Source organism: Lathamus discolor, chromosome 9, assembly GCF_037157495.1.
Source record: "Lathamus discolor isolate bLatDis1 chromosome 9, bLatDis1.hap1, whole genome shotgun sequence".
Taxonomy (NCBI): domain Eukaryota; kingdom Metazoa; phylum Chordata; class Aves; order Psittaciformes; family Psittacidae; genus Lathamus; species Lathamus discolor.
Window position 1 is genome coordinate 17803173 of NC_088892.1, and position 19027 is coordinate 17822199.

General features: G+C 37.6%; 1 long non-coding RNA gene across 2 annotated transcripts in view; it reads right to left on the reverse strand.

The window, feature by feature from the left end:
- LOC136019335 (uncharacterized) overlaps positions 1–19027 on the reverse strand; it is a 265515-nt gene that overhangs the window by 79024 nt on the left and 167464 nt on the right. The window contains exon 3 of one of the 2 annotated variants that reach the window (XR_010614824.1): positions 13229–13852. The exons of the other annotated variant lie outside the window; for it this stretch is intronic. This is a non-coding gene — a long non-coding RNA (uncharacterized LOC136019335). Of the gene's footprint in view, positions 1–13228; positions 13853–19027 lie in introns of those variants that run through there. 2 annotated transcript variants of the gene reach the window in all.

Here is a 19027-nt window from a genome sequence, read left to right on the forward strand (position 1 = left end):
TTTTATTGTTTTCATTTTCTACTCAATATATACACAGGAGGAAAATGTGTCAAAAAAACCCTCATATCAAAATAACCTTTCAGGTTTTTCATAGGTAGATGGGATATTCTGATATGGGAATCCATTATTTTTCCATTTAGGCACTACAATATCCTTTAACTTACTCCCATTTTCCCTTCCTAATTTGCCGTCTCTTAGATGCCGAGAACATGTAGAAATCTCCGAGGGGCATTTCTCTCATCAGCAGAAAAGGAACATTGGAATAATGACTTTCAGGCATTGGTGGCAAGCATACTATTCTCAGAAGCATAAAATCAGAAACAGAATAACTCCTCATAGGTCACCTAATCTATCTTTCTGCATAAACTGAGTTCTGCCTAGCTGAAATATCCTCTATTTTGTTAAGAAGTTGCCTGCTTGGGATTCCACAGATTTCTTTCCAGTAATACAACCATACATACACTCTTCCCCATGTCCTCTTTTAAACTCAATAAAGAATCAAAACTCAGAATATATATGGAATAAAAGACAAGAAGCTCACAGAGTTGTTGCCTTAATACCACCACCTTAGCCTGACATAACCCAGAGTTTCGGGCTCTGAATTAACTGGAAAAATATTAGACTGGCATAACATTTCTGTGGCAATAATTACTTTCTAAATGTGCTGGAATAAATTTAATCTTGATGAATTCCATCTGATTCCAATGCAGTGAATACTGCCTTTCTAATACACCTCGCTCTCATGCCAAGAAGACTGTGAAATTCCTGAATAATGAACCTTCTTACACAGTTAGAAGACCACCCATGTCTAACGATACACTATAGCAGTTTCTCTCAGAAAATATAATGATCTGCTTGTGAAAGCTAATAGGTCTATATTTGCCCTGTGCTTAGTTCTGCAACTGTTCACTCGTACTACAACCTTATTTGTGCTACTGTCATAACCAGGAACTTAAAACATTAAATAGCTTCTGAACTGGGCATCTCTTTAACCAAGTTACACTATTCAAACAGTTTCACCAGCAGTTGTGACAGCAGATCTACCCACATCCATATGGTGTTAGCAAACATCTCTAGACCACAGATCACCTGAAAGTATTAATACTGTCAATAATTTTAGGCCACAGTCTCATGCTATCAGTGGACTAGCTCTCATTTTTTAATGTGCCTTAAAGAAGAAGGAATGAACTGAGGGTGAAGGAAAATAAAAGGCTTGTCTTTCATTCAGTAGCAGTTCAGTGGATCTGGAGAAAACGGACACCTCGTGTTCTGCTGAGTAGCAGTCACAGATGGATGAGAAGCTGACCCTCCAAAGCAGCATTCAGCAGAGCTGAATTAGCACAAAGGCATAAATAACCAACTATTAGTGCCGCAGCAGAAGCAGCGATTCTGTCATACTACAAGGCAAGACAATCAGATTTTATTATTTGCATGTAATCACAGTTGCTATGGGGTAGACAGGAGTGAAGAAAGACAAAAAAATTATAACCTTTATGCAAAAGTAAAATCAAAGTAGTTTTGTGGAAGCATTTAAAGCAATAAGAGTTCTTCTCAAATGGGGTTTCTTGCCTTCATTGTGACAGGAAGGGAATTTTTTTCCAGATCGCATAAAAGCAAAAAAGGAAAAGTTTCTGTCATAGGTTAAGCCAGTAGTTTTCTCCTAGAAACGTGTTTACAGTTTTAGTCTCAACAGGGAGGCATGTTATGCATATAAACAGCAGTTGGTTATGGAGAGTTACTTTGACAGCTAATGTCTTGAGCTGCCTTGATATTGGTGGTCTAATAGAGTGGCTCTGTAGTAAGTGAAGTTCCTGATGAAAGGCAACCAAATTAAGAGGAGCTTTTCATCTCAGTTTCTAGCCAGCTATACTGTGACCATTCAAGGGGGAATGAAGAAATGATTAAAAAGAGATTGCACTCTGGCTCTGGTGGCAACTGACATAAATGAACTTGAAAAGACAAATAAGACGACACTAATTTTAAAACCACAGTGCCTCTTCTCAGTCAGCATCACTGGGAATTACACTGCTGAAAGCAGAGGTGGTCTGACTCTTGCCCAGAAAACAAGCAACATCATGCTGTGGCAGAGGGGTAATGTCAAATGCACCCCAAAGAGAGGTAATTAAAGTCTTTGTCTTATTTATTCTTCTGTAGGGGAAATTAATAGCTATAGTGCTCATAATGTCCCCCGGGTCCTGTACTTAGGCTCAAGTCATGTTTGCTTTCTATTTCCTAAATTATAATCTGAAAATTACATTGCTGATCTCAGGAAGGTACACAATTTTCAATACCCATGTCTCTGTGCCAAAGAAGAGACAACTGAAGAGGCCGTATTTTTTCCAGGCTGCAATGAGGGACTTTTCCTTTCCAGATGACGGCCTTTGCTGTGCATCTTCTCTTACAAAAACCTGTGACTTATGTATCCCACAAAGATGCTTGGCCAGAAGTATAGTATTCTCATCAGTCAAGTGTATTCAAGAAATGTTAGAAAACACCCTGAACTATAAAGGCTCTATAAAACAATATAGAATTTACAACTAACTCATCCATAAAGGCATTTACTTATGTTTGCCTTGCATGCAGATTATGACAAAGGGTTTTCAGGCATCTGTGATTCACAGTTTGGTTACCAACCCATTCTAATCCTGACTGAATCTTTGCATTTAACTGTGTGGCTATGTAGTGAAAACAAATCTTATTCTTCAACAGCACTAGGGGTAGGGTTTGCTGCTAGAGGTGCCCAAGACACATTTTAAACACAAGATATTTCTGACAGAAGTATAGCTTTTTGGCAATCATGGATTTTCTTTCCTTCAAGAAAAGATATTACCAAGATACTACTGCTATCTCATTTTATGATGATGTTTCAAAACAGAAACACAGACATTTAAGCATTAGATTTTTTCCTCAGAACTTTAAGAATCCTGGATGTTACATCCCATACAACTATGAAATGAAAGGGAGTGCATGCAGCAGCAGCTGTGTTGTAGCACTCTGACCACATTTCCAGAGAACCCTCTTTCTGCGTAGCTTGTGAAAGCCCAAAGTGTGAATGTGACCATCTCATAGACTTGCACATTTCCATGCCACCAGAGCCTGCAGTGGTGTTAAATATTCTTTGCAAGAGAAAGGACAGTGTCAGTGCTAATCTCTTTTCTCTGAGAAATACCCCGCTGAACAGGACCAAAGGTGAAAGCTGCATTGGAGACATGCAAGATACAACATCAGTCTGCCAAGCTATAAACAGAATGACAGTCCTAAATATTCCTTATTTATTCTGATTCTACTTTGCCTTCCTATTAGTTGTTGGCAAGTACACTAGAGTTACACAAATAGACTAGAGCCTGTTTTGCCCTAGAGTTCTGCTTCAGAGAAAAACTGTGTGTATCCTGCCTTTGCATTCTGTCAGAAGGATGCCACCAGAAACATGGTGGTCTTACAGGGATCTGTCTTGACAGGTAATCTATTACATGATGCACACTGAGGCGATGTCTGCCTCCTGCCCCAGAACACGGGGTAGAACTGGAAATCAAAGAAACACCAAGCTGGCTCCTTTTTCACACTGTAGGTATTTTTCTCCGTCAGAAGTGTTACATCCAGGAGCATTAAGAAGCTATGTACATGTAAGATCTGTGGGGAAAAGAAAAGAAACTCCGAGCAGATTACGCCCTGCAGAAAATTAAAGTATGGAAGTTCCATAACCAAATCCTGAAAATCAAATATTGACAGGAAGATAGTCTATAATAATCTCTTAAGTGTTTCTGCTCTGACAATTATGTGCTAAAAATACTAAGAGCCCACACTTCACTTGAAGTAAAATTACCATGCAAGTGACATTTCCTCCTTTTGCGTTTCATGACAAGACTTTGACTTAGAAGTCACAAACAATCATATGAGTTTGTTAAATCTTCCCTGTCTTCTTTTTACTCTGTAGCCTTGACATAACATCATTAGAAATGCTACAACTATAAATCCATTCCTCCACAAAACTTGGTAACTGCCTAACTTCCAAAAAGCAAGAACTCATAATGGAATATTCAAATATTCAAACATGTTTGTTACCCTGCATTTCGTATCATTCTATGATTCCATAAAATGCAGGGTAACAAACATGCTTGAAAAGGCACTCTAACAGGTTTCTGTTCTATTGAGAAATATAGAAGTGGCAGGAAAATTGCATTTGGGAATGCACAGAAAGGTGATGCACCCCTCATGGTTACACAGAAACAATTTCTGGGGCCTGATTTCAGCATTGCAATGCCCTTCCTCCAAAGATAGTTCAGATATTCCTACGCACTAACACTACTGCCTTAAAGAGTCTCTATCGCCCTTTTCACAAATCTGGTAATTGTACACATCCTATTCAAATTCCTTCTCAAGAAAATTGTACAAACCGGGCTGTAATGATAGATTCCAGATCCCCTCCTTCCTGAACTGAAATAAACTTGAACTCTCCCGAGACAACAGCTCTCTATTCATTTTGTAGGAGCAGATGGCCTTCACTTTGGTTTTTCTTTTTCTTATCAGATCTAAAAAATCTAATCCTTAACAGATCATTGTGGTAATACTTTCATATGCTTTGGTCAGAAACTCAGCTATAATCTTACATAATTCGTCATGTAATCAATGGTATAGGATTAAAAGACAATCATGTCTTTCCAAGTCATAGTGCAACTTCTGTTTTTACAGTCAAACTAGTATTTCAGTAACTTCACAGCTAAAATATCATTGACTGTAAATATTATTACTCAGAAATACACACCATATAGACCACTATTCTGCTAAAAGCCTAGCATAGTCAGCTGAAGTCATTTTAATACTGGAAAACGCTAACTGCTGCACAATACAATGTTCAATGAGAATTTACAACTTATTTTATTCCTACTATTTTTCAGTGACAAAACAAAAAATATAATAGCAGAGCTACCAGAAGAATTCCCTCAGATTATAATAGCGTATGGAAAAAAATACGTACGTCAGGTCTGTAATATACATCTGCATGCATAGGTGTGATTTCGTTATTGCAGGATAGCCATCTATCTCGTACTGCAACTTATCTGTCTAATGAAGGAACAAAGAACTGTATCAGCAGGAAATAACACAGAACATACTTACTGCATAAGAAATTAACAGCTGTTGGTAACAACTTAGTGCCTAACCCAGAGAAATTCCTTTGTTAAAATACACTTCAACTTCACTAGCCAATATTTGTCTTTGTTTGTGCCAAACATACCCAACAAAACCAAACAAAACAAAAAAAGAAAGTGAATGTTGTAAAAAATGACATAAAATACATAAAATACTGAATGAACATGTCAATACAAGCAAATAATTTCTGCAGGGCAAATCAAGACCCAGGTGGTACCAACTCTTCTTTGACACAGACAACAACGTTCCAACAAAGCAATGATGTGCCTATGTTAAACTCAATTATAATTCTACTTTTTTTTTTTTAAATGCTATGGAGAATATAGGATATTGAAAAGGTGTAAGGATTTCTTCTCCTAGACTCCAATGGCAAATACTTCTCCGTGTAACACTCCTTTAAAATCACTGCCATCTAGCAGCAAATCACTTAACTGGGCAGGTGAGTAGACTGAATTCGGTCTAGCTCTGAAGGAACAAAAACCAGTATCAGAAAAAATCCGTTCAAAACCACACTGGACATCTCCTTTGGTTGCCTGAGGATTAATGAGGCTAGAAACTAACCACACTTTTGTTACTGGAAAGGCCTTTGATTACAGGTCAGACACATTGACAAAACAGCATATAAAAATTATATAGGTATTGTCCTTGATGTTTCTGTTTCCTGCAGAGAGGACTTTGTGCTCAAGTGCAGCTGTCAATAATATTCACATGCAGTTAGAATTAATCTTACAGAGGTGTGACAGATTTTATCCTTCATCACTTTTAAGTTTGTTAAGATTAATGAAGCACATTTCTGAACCTGATGATGTATTTACTCTTTACACGTTACTAATACAGACTGCACGTATTTATTGCTATTACTGTACACTCGTTATAGAACAAAAAAAATAATCCTTAATTGAAATAGTTGGTTAACTTCAGATGTTACCAACATTTGAAGTTTCCTTTTTGACCTCTGGGGGTTTTTATTTGTTTGTTTTTTTAACAAAGGTCATCAGAATATCATGTAGTTTGAACCACCTCAATCTCATCTCTTAATACTGAATTAAAATGTAGCATCTGTTGCCTGTCAGCAGTGTGATAGGCATGTACCCATCATACAGACTGTACAAAATGAAGAATTTAGTAAATGGAATTTTTTTCTGAAATGCATCCAAGGTATTGTTACTGTCTTTCTTACCGACAGCCAAAATGAAACACTGAACAGAAGACAGGAATGAGCAACTGCACTCCATTATTTTAACCTTGATACACAGCCTGTCAAGTATTCCAGAGTTTTCAGACTGAAAACTTTAAAGGTTTTTTGATAATTACTGGTCCCCAATTTTTTCATTATTTATTCAGACTTTTCCATCAGTTACCCAATATTTTCATAATTACTCCTCTATTCTGAAGGAAAAACAATTTAACCATTTAACCCTGCTGATGCTGTGCAGCTATCAATATCATCTCAGACTGCCCCAGATTCAGCCTCAGGAAGCTTTCTTTCACATCCCGGGCATTAAGTTGTACACTGCTGTCCCGTTTGGATACGATGAATGAAAACAAGTGAGCTAATAACTAAACTGTGCAACCTAGTAGAGTCCCACATATGAAAACTTCATCAGAAAGAAAGCAATTACTGAACTTCCCTTTTGGATCTCTTCAGATACTACCCAATAAATTAAGCTCTCCTGGATTATAACACAATCAAGAATTAACACAACAGTCACCTATAAAGCAGGCTGAAAACTGCCAGGAATTCTCCCACTTTATTTATTTATTTTTTAACAAAATCCATTGTCATTTAGTTATTGTGATTTAACTGGATGCAGCAATTGCTTCACATCAGCTTTGTGACAGTGAAACAATGTTGTTAACAAAATCTGAATGAAGATGTTGATCCACAAGGCCTGCAAAAAGAAGGTATTTAGCTGTGCTGGCAGTAACCTTCTGTACAGATTGAAGCAGGATCTCTTTCATTCATTTATTACTACTACATGTGTGTGCAGCAGTCACACAGTAGGACTCCCAGTCCCAATTGGGGCTTCTCCTACTCCTAGATAAATAAAATATGTGATTACTAATACACACTAGAGCACATCAGTACTTCGTAAGAAAATGGAAAATACACTCCTGGAGAATAAGCACATACTTAATAATAATTCTATTTAGCATTCAGTTTTTCTTCTCACTTATAAACAACAGCAAAAGAAGGCAATTGTATTTGTAAAGCAGCTTAATAATTTTATAAAGGGAGATGTACTCCTTGCTGTACATCACAGCATAATGAATTCCTTTTGAAATAAGAGAAAGAAAGAATAATCCCAGAAGCTCTAACAGATAAGATGAAATGCCATCCTAATGCAATCTGCATCTTGTTCCCACCATAATAAGCAGCTATTTTTGTTTAGCAAGTTGAGCACTACATTGTTCCAAATAACCGGAATGAGTGTGGACAGGGCAGAATCTGCTTACATGGGAATAATTTTTTATGTAATTATTAATGAAGTTGTTTCTTGTTCACATTGTCTGTGCAGCCTGTAAATGCCTATATTGAACATTCAGCAGAATTTAAGACAAACCATTAGTCTAATTTGAATAGCAGGAAGGCATCAAAGAGACCAGAATATAGTTTCAGCAGCTTTCTGAATTTGACTTTTAATTCACAGAATCACAGAATCCCAAGGGTTGGAAGGGACCTCAAAAGATCATCTAGTCCAACCCCCCTGCAAGAGCAGGGTAACCTACAGTACATCACACAGGAACTTGTCCAGGCGGGCCTTGAATATCTCCAACATAGGAGACTCCACAACCCCCCTGGGCAACCTGTTCCAGTGCTCTGTCACTCTTACAGTAAAGAAGTTCTTCCTGATGTTAACGTGGAACTTCCTATGTTCCAGTTTACACCCATTGCCCCTTGTCCTATCACTGGATATCACTGAAAAAAGCCTAGCTCCATCATCCTGACACCTACCCTTTACATATTTGTAAACATTGATGAGGTCACCCCTCAGTCTCCTCTTCTCCAAGCTAAAGAGACCCAGCTCCCTCAGCCTCTCCTCATAAGGGAGTAATTCAGCAGAGTCCAACCTGCAGATCTCAGGTGATTTGACAGACTGCAAGTCTCTCATGTATTTCTATCTGACTTCATAAATCCTTCATATGTTTCTGTCCAAAAGTTTAAGACTTATACCTTAGTGACCACCTTTGGATGAGAGTTATTTATGACTGTCAGCATTTGGAAAATAGGTTTAGTATGAAAAAGGAGACTCTCTGGCAAGACAACTGAACTGTGAATGAGTCTTATGGGTTCCTCCAAACTCTGATAATAATTTTTAAATGGAAAATGGCTTCATATGTGATATTTGAGCTCTTCTGATTCAAAATATGCTCTACAGTGCTACGAAACAGAAACACAACTTGAAGGTGGGTCCATTTTTTTATTTTACATATAAATATATATATATACACACACACACACACACACCCCCCATTACTTTTTCCACATAGTGTTAAGTGGTCAGAAATGTAATATATATTAACTGCTTTTAATACCAAACTCTCCATCAACCATATGACTAAACATTCTTAACAGTAGAAACAGTTGATCATTTCAGCAGTAGTAGGATTTAGAATACAACAGTGAGACATTTATGTGGGGGAGAGAAGCTGCACTATGCAGCTGCTAAAGGAAGCATAGGAGTGCACGTCTGGGACACCAGATGAAGACATGGGTCCTAAGATTTTAACAATATGTTGTCAGAAGGAATGATGATGGATTCTATTCCAGAGCTCAAAGAACTAGTATGCCCAAGCTAAACATGAAATACCCAAGACTTCAAAGCAACACAAATTATAAGTGCTCCCCTTACACCTATTTCGCAGGGGTTTTATTTGCTTTGGTTTAACCTAGCTGATTTTGCTGATCCAGTTCACAATGTGACTCCATATAGAGCTGTATTAGTATAACTGAAGGAGCACTCTGTTGCAGCATGGCACAGAAATGGATGGCTCTGGGTGTGATGGGAACTCACGTTGAACTCATGATATCATCAAATGAGAGCTTCTCTTCCACCTCAAGGAAAGCACAGCATCGTTCTGACTGCCTGTGACAAGTGTTTGATCCAGAATAATAGGAAGCTGGCAGCTTCACCTACAGCTGAAAGGTAATTAGAATTTGAACTTCACCATGGGGACAGAAACCAAAGTTAGGAAAGAATACTGTCAAGCTATAATATATCTTCAAGAGAAGTAAACCAATTTGGATTATGACAATAAAACTTTAGCCTGTTCTAAAACTTGAGTTATCTTACTCTGATAGTGAAAAACCAAATCATTCTCTAAGAAGTGGAACATGAAGAGCTCCTTGCTTTGACTATCAGAGAAACTGTATGCAGCGTTCAGGAGGCTGTGAGTAGGATCATTCCTTGCTGGTCCTCAAAAAGCAAACTCAATGCAATACCAAACAGACTTCCAGCCTATCTCAGGTATCTTACATACAGAGGCACAACTCCCATAGATTTTGGTGGAAAGGGTATAAGCTGAATTTAAGAGACAACAGCATCTGCAGAACTGTACAAGTATTTCTAATGTATATGAAAAGGCCAATTCAGCTGTATTTACATTCTCAGCTCAGTTACAATGACCTACTGAAGTTATAAACCCACTTGAAATATCAAGAATGTTCAAGTTCCTAACTATAAATGGCAGCATAATTTCCAGCATGATTTACAAAAAGGTAACAGAAGCGTGGGCTGTAACATATCCCTCGACTGTGAAAACATCTGCAGTGAAGCACATAAGAAATGATACAAAAAAGCATAATCCACTTCTCTCTCTTCCCATGTTCTGCTTTTAAAATAAGGTAACTTCAGTCGCCAGTAGAAACTTACTTTTCTTCCCTCAAATCAGCTGCCCAGTTCACTCAAATTTCTTAGACCCAGTCTCAAAGTTTTCACCACTTCTGTTGCTGATGATTTTTATAAAAGATAATGCTTCAGTTGCAAGCCCTAAGCAAGTGTTTTCCCATCCTGCACTTCTACTATTCCAGGATAAGTTTCTATGATTTGGGTAATCTTTTCTAACAAGGCTTTCCCTGCAAGTCTAAATGAGCCTAGACATCTGATACGGAGCTTATCTCTATTGGACCCATACAAGAGCAGGTGCTTGCACAGACAAGGAACAGCCTCTTCCAAGTGAGTTGGCACTGGAGCACACCATTTTAGTCAACTGGCATGCACTACTTTAGAATTCTTAGGTTAGAACAGCAAAGCATTGAAAACCCATGATAACAGACTTTGTTACCTCTCTGCTTCACAGTCACCACAATTTCCCAAGTCTTGCTTTTAGCACCCAGCTACAGGTTCAGTTCTTGAGCAAACAGTGCCAGTTCAGCAGCGCTGTACTGTGTGCCACTTACCCAGCGCCTGGCCAGGATACTAGGAGCTTCGAGTAAGCTGCAAAATCCACCTAGATGCAAGCTAAATTACCCGTGCTTAGTTTCATGCTCCCATGGCCAATATTCCTCTTGGCACCAAACTAAAAGTGTTCCTAGTCCACGCAAAGCTACATTTACTAATAGCAGCTAGCAAAGTCTAACATCATTGAAAGAGAGGAACTACAGGGTGCAATTAAGTAGCAAAAGACAGGTTAAAAGTCTGGAATTGGGACAGTAAGATTTCATGTTTATGATGCTCAGGTGCATCTTAGTATGTTGCTCATTTGTTCATTCATTCATTCATTCTTGTCTCATTTACAATATGTTAATAACCAACATGAAACAGACTAACAGTTTGCATTAAGAGGATAAGTGCTAATGTGCATCTCTGGTTTTAATGTTTCATTTCCATTATTTCGAAGGCATAAAAACTTTGTTAAAATCAGCTAAGACTTAACTGGATATTTTAAGAATTTCAACTAACTGCAATTAGTTATTAAGTGTTCAAATTATCTCCATATTTCCCTGTCTATGCAAAAATAATCCATATATTAGTGAATAAAGCTAAACCATTTCAGTTTGGACCTCAAGCAATACGTAATTTAATGTTTTACATTATTTCAAGGGAAACAAGCCCCCCAAATCATATATTTTTCACCTTTAAATTGATTTTCAATATTGTTCTGCTTTATTTGCTCTCTCCACATGGCTTCTTCTGTTTCCTCTTTCAATTGCGCTTCTTATTCTGACATGTAATTTCCTACTTGCTTTTATTTCACTTATTCCTTTGTTTTTTCATTATTTTTTCTATTATTTCATCTCCCGTTCTGTTTGCCAATTTTAAGCAAGGTTTTTTTCAGTGTGGCTTAGTGTTTTGACATGCCTTTATTGTTGCAGTTGTTTTTATTTACTTTTTTGCTTTCATTGTTCTATAGATGAGACACTATGCCAAGTGAAATCCCTTTTCAAATTTTCTTTGAATAAAAGATGAGCTGCTCTGGAATCATTCCAGATGTAGCTGCCAAAATGAACTGGTCCAGCACAGCGTTCTTTGTGTGATAGCTTCACTACCACTCAAGCCCTAAGAGAAAGACAAGAACTCTTACAATGAATCTCTTCTTTCGTCATTTTTGGTACCTTTGATTATCTCTGTCTGTAGCATTTCAGAGTCAAAACTAAGCGGTAAAAAAAAAAAAAAAAAAACCCCAAAAAGGCTTTCTTGTGCTGACTTTTGACAAATACCTACTGATAGAGACCTTCAAAACCGAGTACTTCTGGGAGCAGTAAAACTGAAGACAACTGAATTCTTGCAGCTCTAATTCTCTTGCTGTTAGGATTCTCCCATGTCTGCTGCTTTGGGTGTTTCGGGGTGTTGGCTTTCTGTCTGGTGACTGCTTTTTGTTTGTTTTCTTTGTAACACTTCTACTTGCAACTTATACAACCAAAGTATTTTCATATTTCTGCCATTGTCTCCAACCTATTTACAATGTGCCAACAGATTCTGAACTTTTGATGCAATACTTCTCTTGCCTTATCCAGTGCCTAATATAATGGCTGATTATTTGAACACTCCCAACATTCATACATATATGATTATTTTCAGTCCTGCCTTAAAATTCTGTTATTCCATTTCACATGGGCAGAATGGAGTTATTACAGAGTCATCTTTCCAGAAGTCTTAAAAATACAGTTGGATTAAAAAAAAAGAACAAACCCAAACTTTATTTCTTACAGAAAAGGTCTGACTTGCATCTAAGCATTTTGGTTAATAGAGGTTAATTACCTGTGAAATCTTACAGCACACCTGAATGAAAATACGCTACTTAAATGCTTACTATTGGAATTTGAATTACTAGGCTAAATAAAGCTACCACAAGTACACGATTTCCACTGTTACCACAGGTTTCTGAATATCTGACATGCTGATGGATCCCTCTGCACATACCCAAGCTGTTACTATCTACACAAAACCTGGATGTATTTACTGCCAGTGTACAGATAAATTGTAGAATTCCTTTAATGCAACTTATTTTATTACTGCACCTGATGGGCACAGAAATCTCTAACAAGGTGTTGCAGTATCAGAAGCAGAGCCTGGTGTAAATGTCTGAACTGGCATGAACCCAAATTCATGGCACTGACCAAAGAGGCAGGTGGTGAACACATCTACCAAGCATACTGGGTATTTGTGCATATGGAGGGAGTTTAACATTTCTTAGGAGCTATTTGAGTGACTTTCACTCCTGCAGAAAGTACACCACATGCACAAGTGCCAGGAAAATGCCATGTGGGTGCTACAGGCCATTTATACAAATTTTTGTCCTAGGAATTCCAGAATAAACTTAGTTGTACAAACACGTCTGTTTTGTTCTCACAACCGTAACACCTTCTGATACAAAACAGGTATATGGACATGTATTGCTGAAAAATTTTGTGAATGCTTGAACATCAAATCCTACATAGCCTCCGAAGCATAGCTCGGAAAAGAGGTATCTGAGCTATTTCTGAGCTGTTAAACACCTCACAATGCCACAGTAGCATTCCGCTTTGATTCTTAAGCATGTATTGCTGCAGGTAGAGGCACTGCCTTGTTCAGAGCTAGCTCAGTTCTTTCTGCTTGGCACCACACTGACATATCTTTACATCCTTGCATTGTGGAACATTCAAAAACTGCTTTCCAAACAGTGTAATACAAGCTAATTACATTTTCCTTTGCTCACTTTCAGCAGGAGGACAATAATTTCCTTCTCTCTTGAGTTACTATTTCCATTGTGGAGGTATCAATTTACATCAGCTCTATCATGTGCTGTGTCATGTTGTGCGGACTTCTAATACCATCAGTAAACTCTACGCCCATCAGTTAATTTATTAACAGGACAAGTGCTCTTGGATGAATTGTACATTTAAGGATCAAACCAGTGGCTGCTCTAAACCTGAAGCGACACCTGGGTTTGAGGAGGAAAAGAGAAAAAAAAAGCAGCAAAGCATTTGAATCCCACACTAATCCATCTGCACCTCTGCTATGCTGTGCTTTAATACCACAGAAAGCCACAATCAAATTAATTAGCAGTGCTCCATCACAAATGCCTCCTGGTGTGACAAACAGGATCATGTCATTCCCAAGGTACTTTAGGAGAGTAATATCACAGCTAGTAGTCAGAAGAGCCAAATCTCCACAGCACTTAAAAACATTTCCTACTTCAATTTGGTGAACAGCTTCTTGAAAAGAAACGCAAACTGTACCAGCAGCTTGTGTCTGAATGCTTCTGAATCTATACAGCCCACCTATAAAGAATAAAAAAGTCTATCAATATATTCATGCAATTTTTTGAAAAGCAAAATTAAGAAGAAATTGCATAAAGACAGTATTGTATTTTTGAAGCCAATTAACAAATAACATCTATAAGCAGAAGACGCATCACGCATCAACACATAGCACTGACAGATACGAATCTGCACATGTAGTACGGTGTGACACAGCAATGAGTGGACACATTCAAATCAGTAAGCGGAAAGTAAAACAAACACAGTAAAACAAAAACAAAAAGTCTCTGCATTTGACTTTCAGTACCAAACCAAAACATCTCTACATGACTTGAAGAAAAACACCTCTTAGCTGCTTTTAGTCTGTTCTCCACTTCTACGTTCTTCAGTGAAACGTACAGTCTCACAGGTCACCAAATCCTGTTCTATCCTGCTCTGATCCCGGAAAATTATTTTATGTCTTATTTTTTAAAAGAGTGAAGAAATGAGTTCTTCAGCTCCAGGAAACATGAATGAAAACCAGTTTGTAGAAGCAAGCCATGTAACAGCAATCTGACTATTGCAATTAACTGCCGCATTTAAAACTGAACATTATATAGTACATATATATTATAGACAAGTATTATAGTCTCGGTTAAATTTTTATGTAGAGGAACTCTGAAATTTTCTCCTTAGTTTTTAAAATTTCACTAAAGCTTTAAAACTAGAAATGTGCATTCTAATGCTCCTACAATCATGGATGTATTTTAAATGCCAGATTCCAACAATGAACTTGACAGATGCTGCCACACTACACTCAGGATGCTTGCAGCAGGAGGAGTAGGGGTGACAAAACCCATTTGTCTCCTTCATTTTTTTGCACATGGAAAACACACTTGGGAGAATTCAAATAGATCCTGTCTCCTGGGCTTCCACGTCCCTGATGCTTTATCCTTCTTCGGATTCAAGACAACTGTTATGTCTTTCCACTGCATACAAGGAAGAAACCCTCATTCTTTTACATCCTTCAAGGAACTCTCATTCTTTTACATCCTTGACTCTTCCATTCTTCCCATCATACCCATTTACTCAATGAGTAGTTATAGACACTGCAGGTTAGAAGATAAAGTTTATATGTATCAAATTACGTATTGTTCAATTGTACTGTTCCCCTGATCACAAATAAGTGCATTGTGATAGTTTTTTGGTGGCCACCTGACTAGCCATTAAAAATACTGATTAAAAAGAAATAAGCTCCAGGACAAATGTAGTAATTTAATACGTTTCTTTCAACAAGGCCAGTATTTGAAGGACAGGTCGAGCACTTTCCTACTTACAAAATGTGACTTATGGGACTATCACCTCCTGTGATATTACTGAAGAAAGAACATATAAAACGGTCTAACAGATTTATATGAATTTTTGTAGTGGCTCTGGCCGTTATTGACATTCTTCAATTAGCAATGACCTTTATGTTCTAGGACAAATAGTGTTCCCTGGAGTAGCCACTTAGAAGAAAATCTAATGCGCTGTGCTTGAACATGTCATTTTTATGCTACCTCAAAAAAGAAATGCTGCTTAACCAGCTAATTGCAGAAACTGTATGTCATCTAATGATAGCTCTTCTCTCTAGGAAACTACAGTAAATTAGCACTGCAAATGGGATGGGGCAATTCCACTGTTTTCTGGTAGACTGTAAATGATAGATGTTCCTGGCTCGTAGAAACATTTTTCCTTTGTTTGCCAAGAGCTATAAACTCATTAGGAACTCCTCACATTCTTGAATGCAAAACCCCACAGCATGTACTGGACATCTGGGAAAAGCAGTAAAAGCAGATTAATCACTGCCTCTTTGTGATATGGTGGAAACACAGAAAGAATCTCTTTACTAGGCAACTGTATTTTTGTCCTAATCTTCTTTAATCCCTTTCTCTGCTCAAATTAATATGAACAAGATGCCTAACTTCTTATGCAGGACACTTTTCCAGGAAGAAGCGAACTCACCAATAGCTGTTGCAAAACTGAGGTGGTGAGTTTTCCCTTTGAAACCGCTGTAACTACAGTGATTTTTTTGCTAGTCAGATAAGGACTTCCTTTTGCATAACTAGGATGGGTATGTGTAATCTTTCTTCATGGAACATCCTCTGTCTTATCACTGAACACATGGAACCAAACCAGAATCAAGTTCCTCGATGGACATTCATCTGCCACCTTCCACTGAAAACGACACAAGTATCAGAGGGTTTGATTAATGAAAAGTATAAGGCAGAACCAATGCTGAGGTGTTAAGACAGAACAGCAGCTAATAAAGCTGTCTTTACATATGCTTTCTAGTCTGATAAATGATATACCTGCTAGTAGTAACAGATTTTTAAGTGACTTTAAATGACACCATCAGTGATCAATGAAAAAAATGTTAGAAATGGCAGGTAGGAAGAAACTTTATCTACTAGATCCTATCCACTGGGCTTTTGACTTATTACTGTACCATGTGCAGAGTTTCTTATCAGAGGACTGTGTCTTCTATTCCATTTCTGAGACTATATACCAAAAATTTATATCATGTTAATGTCCTTCACCCAAATACAGAATTTTCGTTGTCAAATTAAGCTCTAGATGATCTTAAGAAATCATGAACTGATTTCTGCTATGAAAAGCCACAATATTTTAAACTGCTACTGATGGGAACTGCACATATAAAGCAAAACGTGGGTTGTAAGTTCTTTCGAAGCCTACACTGTATTTTATAACATCAGACAATACTTGCAAATAGATCTTATTTATCCAATTGTGGACAAAACACATCCAAATATACACTAAAGGTCTGGCCTGTGCCAAGTCAGGCTTCTAATTAATGTTTAAGAAGTCAGAAAATGGTATCAGTTTGCACACATAACTGTGACCACAGTGAATTCACATCTGAAGGAATCACACAAATATATACTTTGAGCAGTAAAGGCCTAAAATCTTGACACTTTATTAAAGTTTCCTAATAGCCATTAACCAAGACAGAGTACCAAATACCATTTATCTAGGTCCTGATTCCAAATGGTAATCACACAATTACTAGAAGTGCAAGGAAAGCCCGGTCAATCAGTAAGCATATGAAATGATCTGTGGTTCTCAGGGAAAAAACAGCCAGCCAATAGCCCTATCCAGTTTATGCTAAATACAATTTTACCAAATTGTTGTTTCTTTACAGTCAAAACAGTTCACAGAAGTATCTCTTGGAGAAACAAAAGACCCTCTCATTTTTTGACGTGTTTATCTTTAAGACTTCAGCTTTAAATTCAGGAGACTTTAATTAAGTATCTAAAATTAGACCGAACAGAACCCAGTTCAGATCGAGCCCAGCTCCCCTCACAGACTCCTCCTCCACACTAATCACCACGTTATTTCAGCATACACTGATCCTCCCCTAAAGAAAACCTTCTGAAGGCTTCTCTTGTTACAACTTACTTAAGCTGTACAGCCAGAGCAAACCAGAAGCAAATCTCTAAACCTCAGAAGCTGACATTGTTGCAGATCATCCTGGGATCATCTGCTTTAGTTTCAAGAATTATCACATTATTATCTGCACTAGCTTTTGTCTCTAAAATATGTGAAAGAAAAACCTATGAAGAATCTTTGATGCTGGGACTTCTCAGCACATAATATAAAAGCTTCCTTTTGTTTTAAATAGGGACCTAAGAAAAGGCATCCCAGATGTGCTAAGGCTTATTTTCCACCATGGACACAAAAATTAGAAGGCATCTTCCCTTTCTTGAAAATGTGCTCATTAGCTAACACTGGAGAGCCATCCATCTACTTACCTAACTGGTGACTTATTACCAACTTCCACTGATCTAATAGTAGCAATGTTCATATGCTGGGTTTCTTAAATACAGGGGAGGTTTCTTGGCCTCTTCTGCAGTAAAACAAAATCTACACTTCCAATACATCTATGAAACCCCCTGCTATCAGCTCTCCAATTTCTACCCCAGTTATTTAAATTAGTCTTGTGATTTGAGGTGATGCAAGAGTCTTCTATGCAAGTACCTGTTACAAAGAGAGCGAGGCAGATTTATACCAGATGAGTGTAAATTGCATCCGACCTCAAAACACGTTAGATGCCAAACCCCTGTTTATGTGTAATAGAAAAATTACACAAATCCCTGTCAGGTCCATTTGGTTGTGTTTAGCGAGCACTTTAAAAACAAAAATAACCACTTTTTCATTATGTAATTGCAAAGCAAAAAGGCCAATGATCAAAGACATTTTCACCCAGCTTTACCTATGCCTCTCCTTTCATACATGCAAATGAAAATACAATAATCAACAAATGAACAAAACAGGGCCTACCTTTTATATTACAGAAGAGTAATTTTATATAACCAAATAATTTTTAGTGGTATCCTGATTAATAATTATTATCATATTTCTACAGTGCAATTCAAATCTATGACATTACTGAAATCTGAAGCCCACATACTGCCCTCTGGTCATGCCAAATGCAAGTTAATTTCCAAACTGCTGAAGTCAGAAGAATAAAGTTATTCCTTTATTAACAGGACCTATTTTTACTAAATAGTGAATATAACAGCACCTGATTCTCACGTGTGTCTTTTTGAAGTAGAGAACTCTGATCCTCTAACAAAGCAAGGGAGGCAGACACTGTAATCATCAATTACATCAGAGAGAACAAATTACATATTAGAGACCAAACCCAAATAAACTGAGGAAAACCGACACAAGAAAGGGAACTGCTCCCTTCACTTACTTCCCCTGCTGCAGAGATAAAACAGGAATTGATCTACTACAATTTAAAAGTAGGAAGAAGGGAAAAAGCATGCCATTCAGGGAACATTCTTCTTTGACTTGGATTATGCACAGGATTTTACTCCCACATAAAATAGAGGTCACTCCTTATACCCTGGTAATATTTAAAATGGGTTCAGTGCTTTATAAGCACAGAGAGAGATAAATGGTTTAGGCAAGAAGATTTAAACAAATATAAACTTGGATTAAAAAAGCAAATAAAAGATATATACACACATGCAGAGGGAAATACTCTGTTGTCTTTACGTATTTTTTCACTTCATAGCAGCCCCGTTTAACTGCAAAATATTAGGCATTGCTTAGACTGAATAGACCATCTCAAGGGATCAGGGTCATCATTAGCTCATGTTTTACCCTCTTCCATTTTTAAAATAGAGCTCTGCAGTGGGTTGGCCCTGG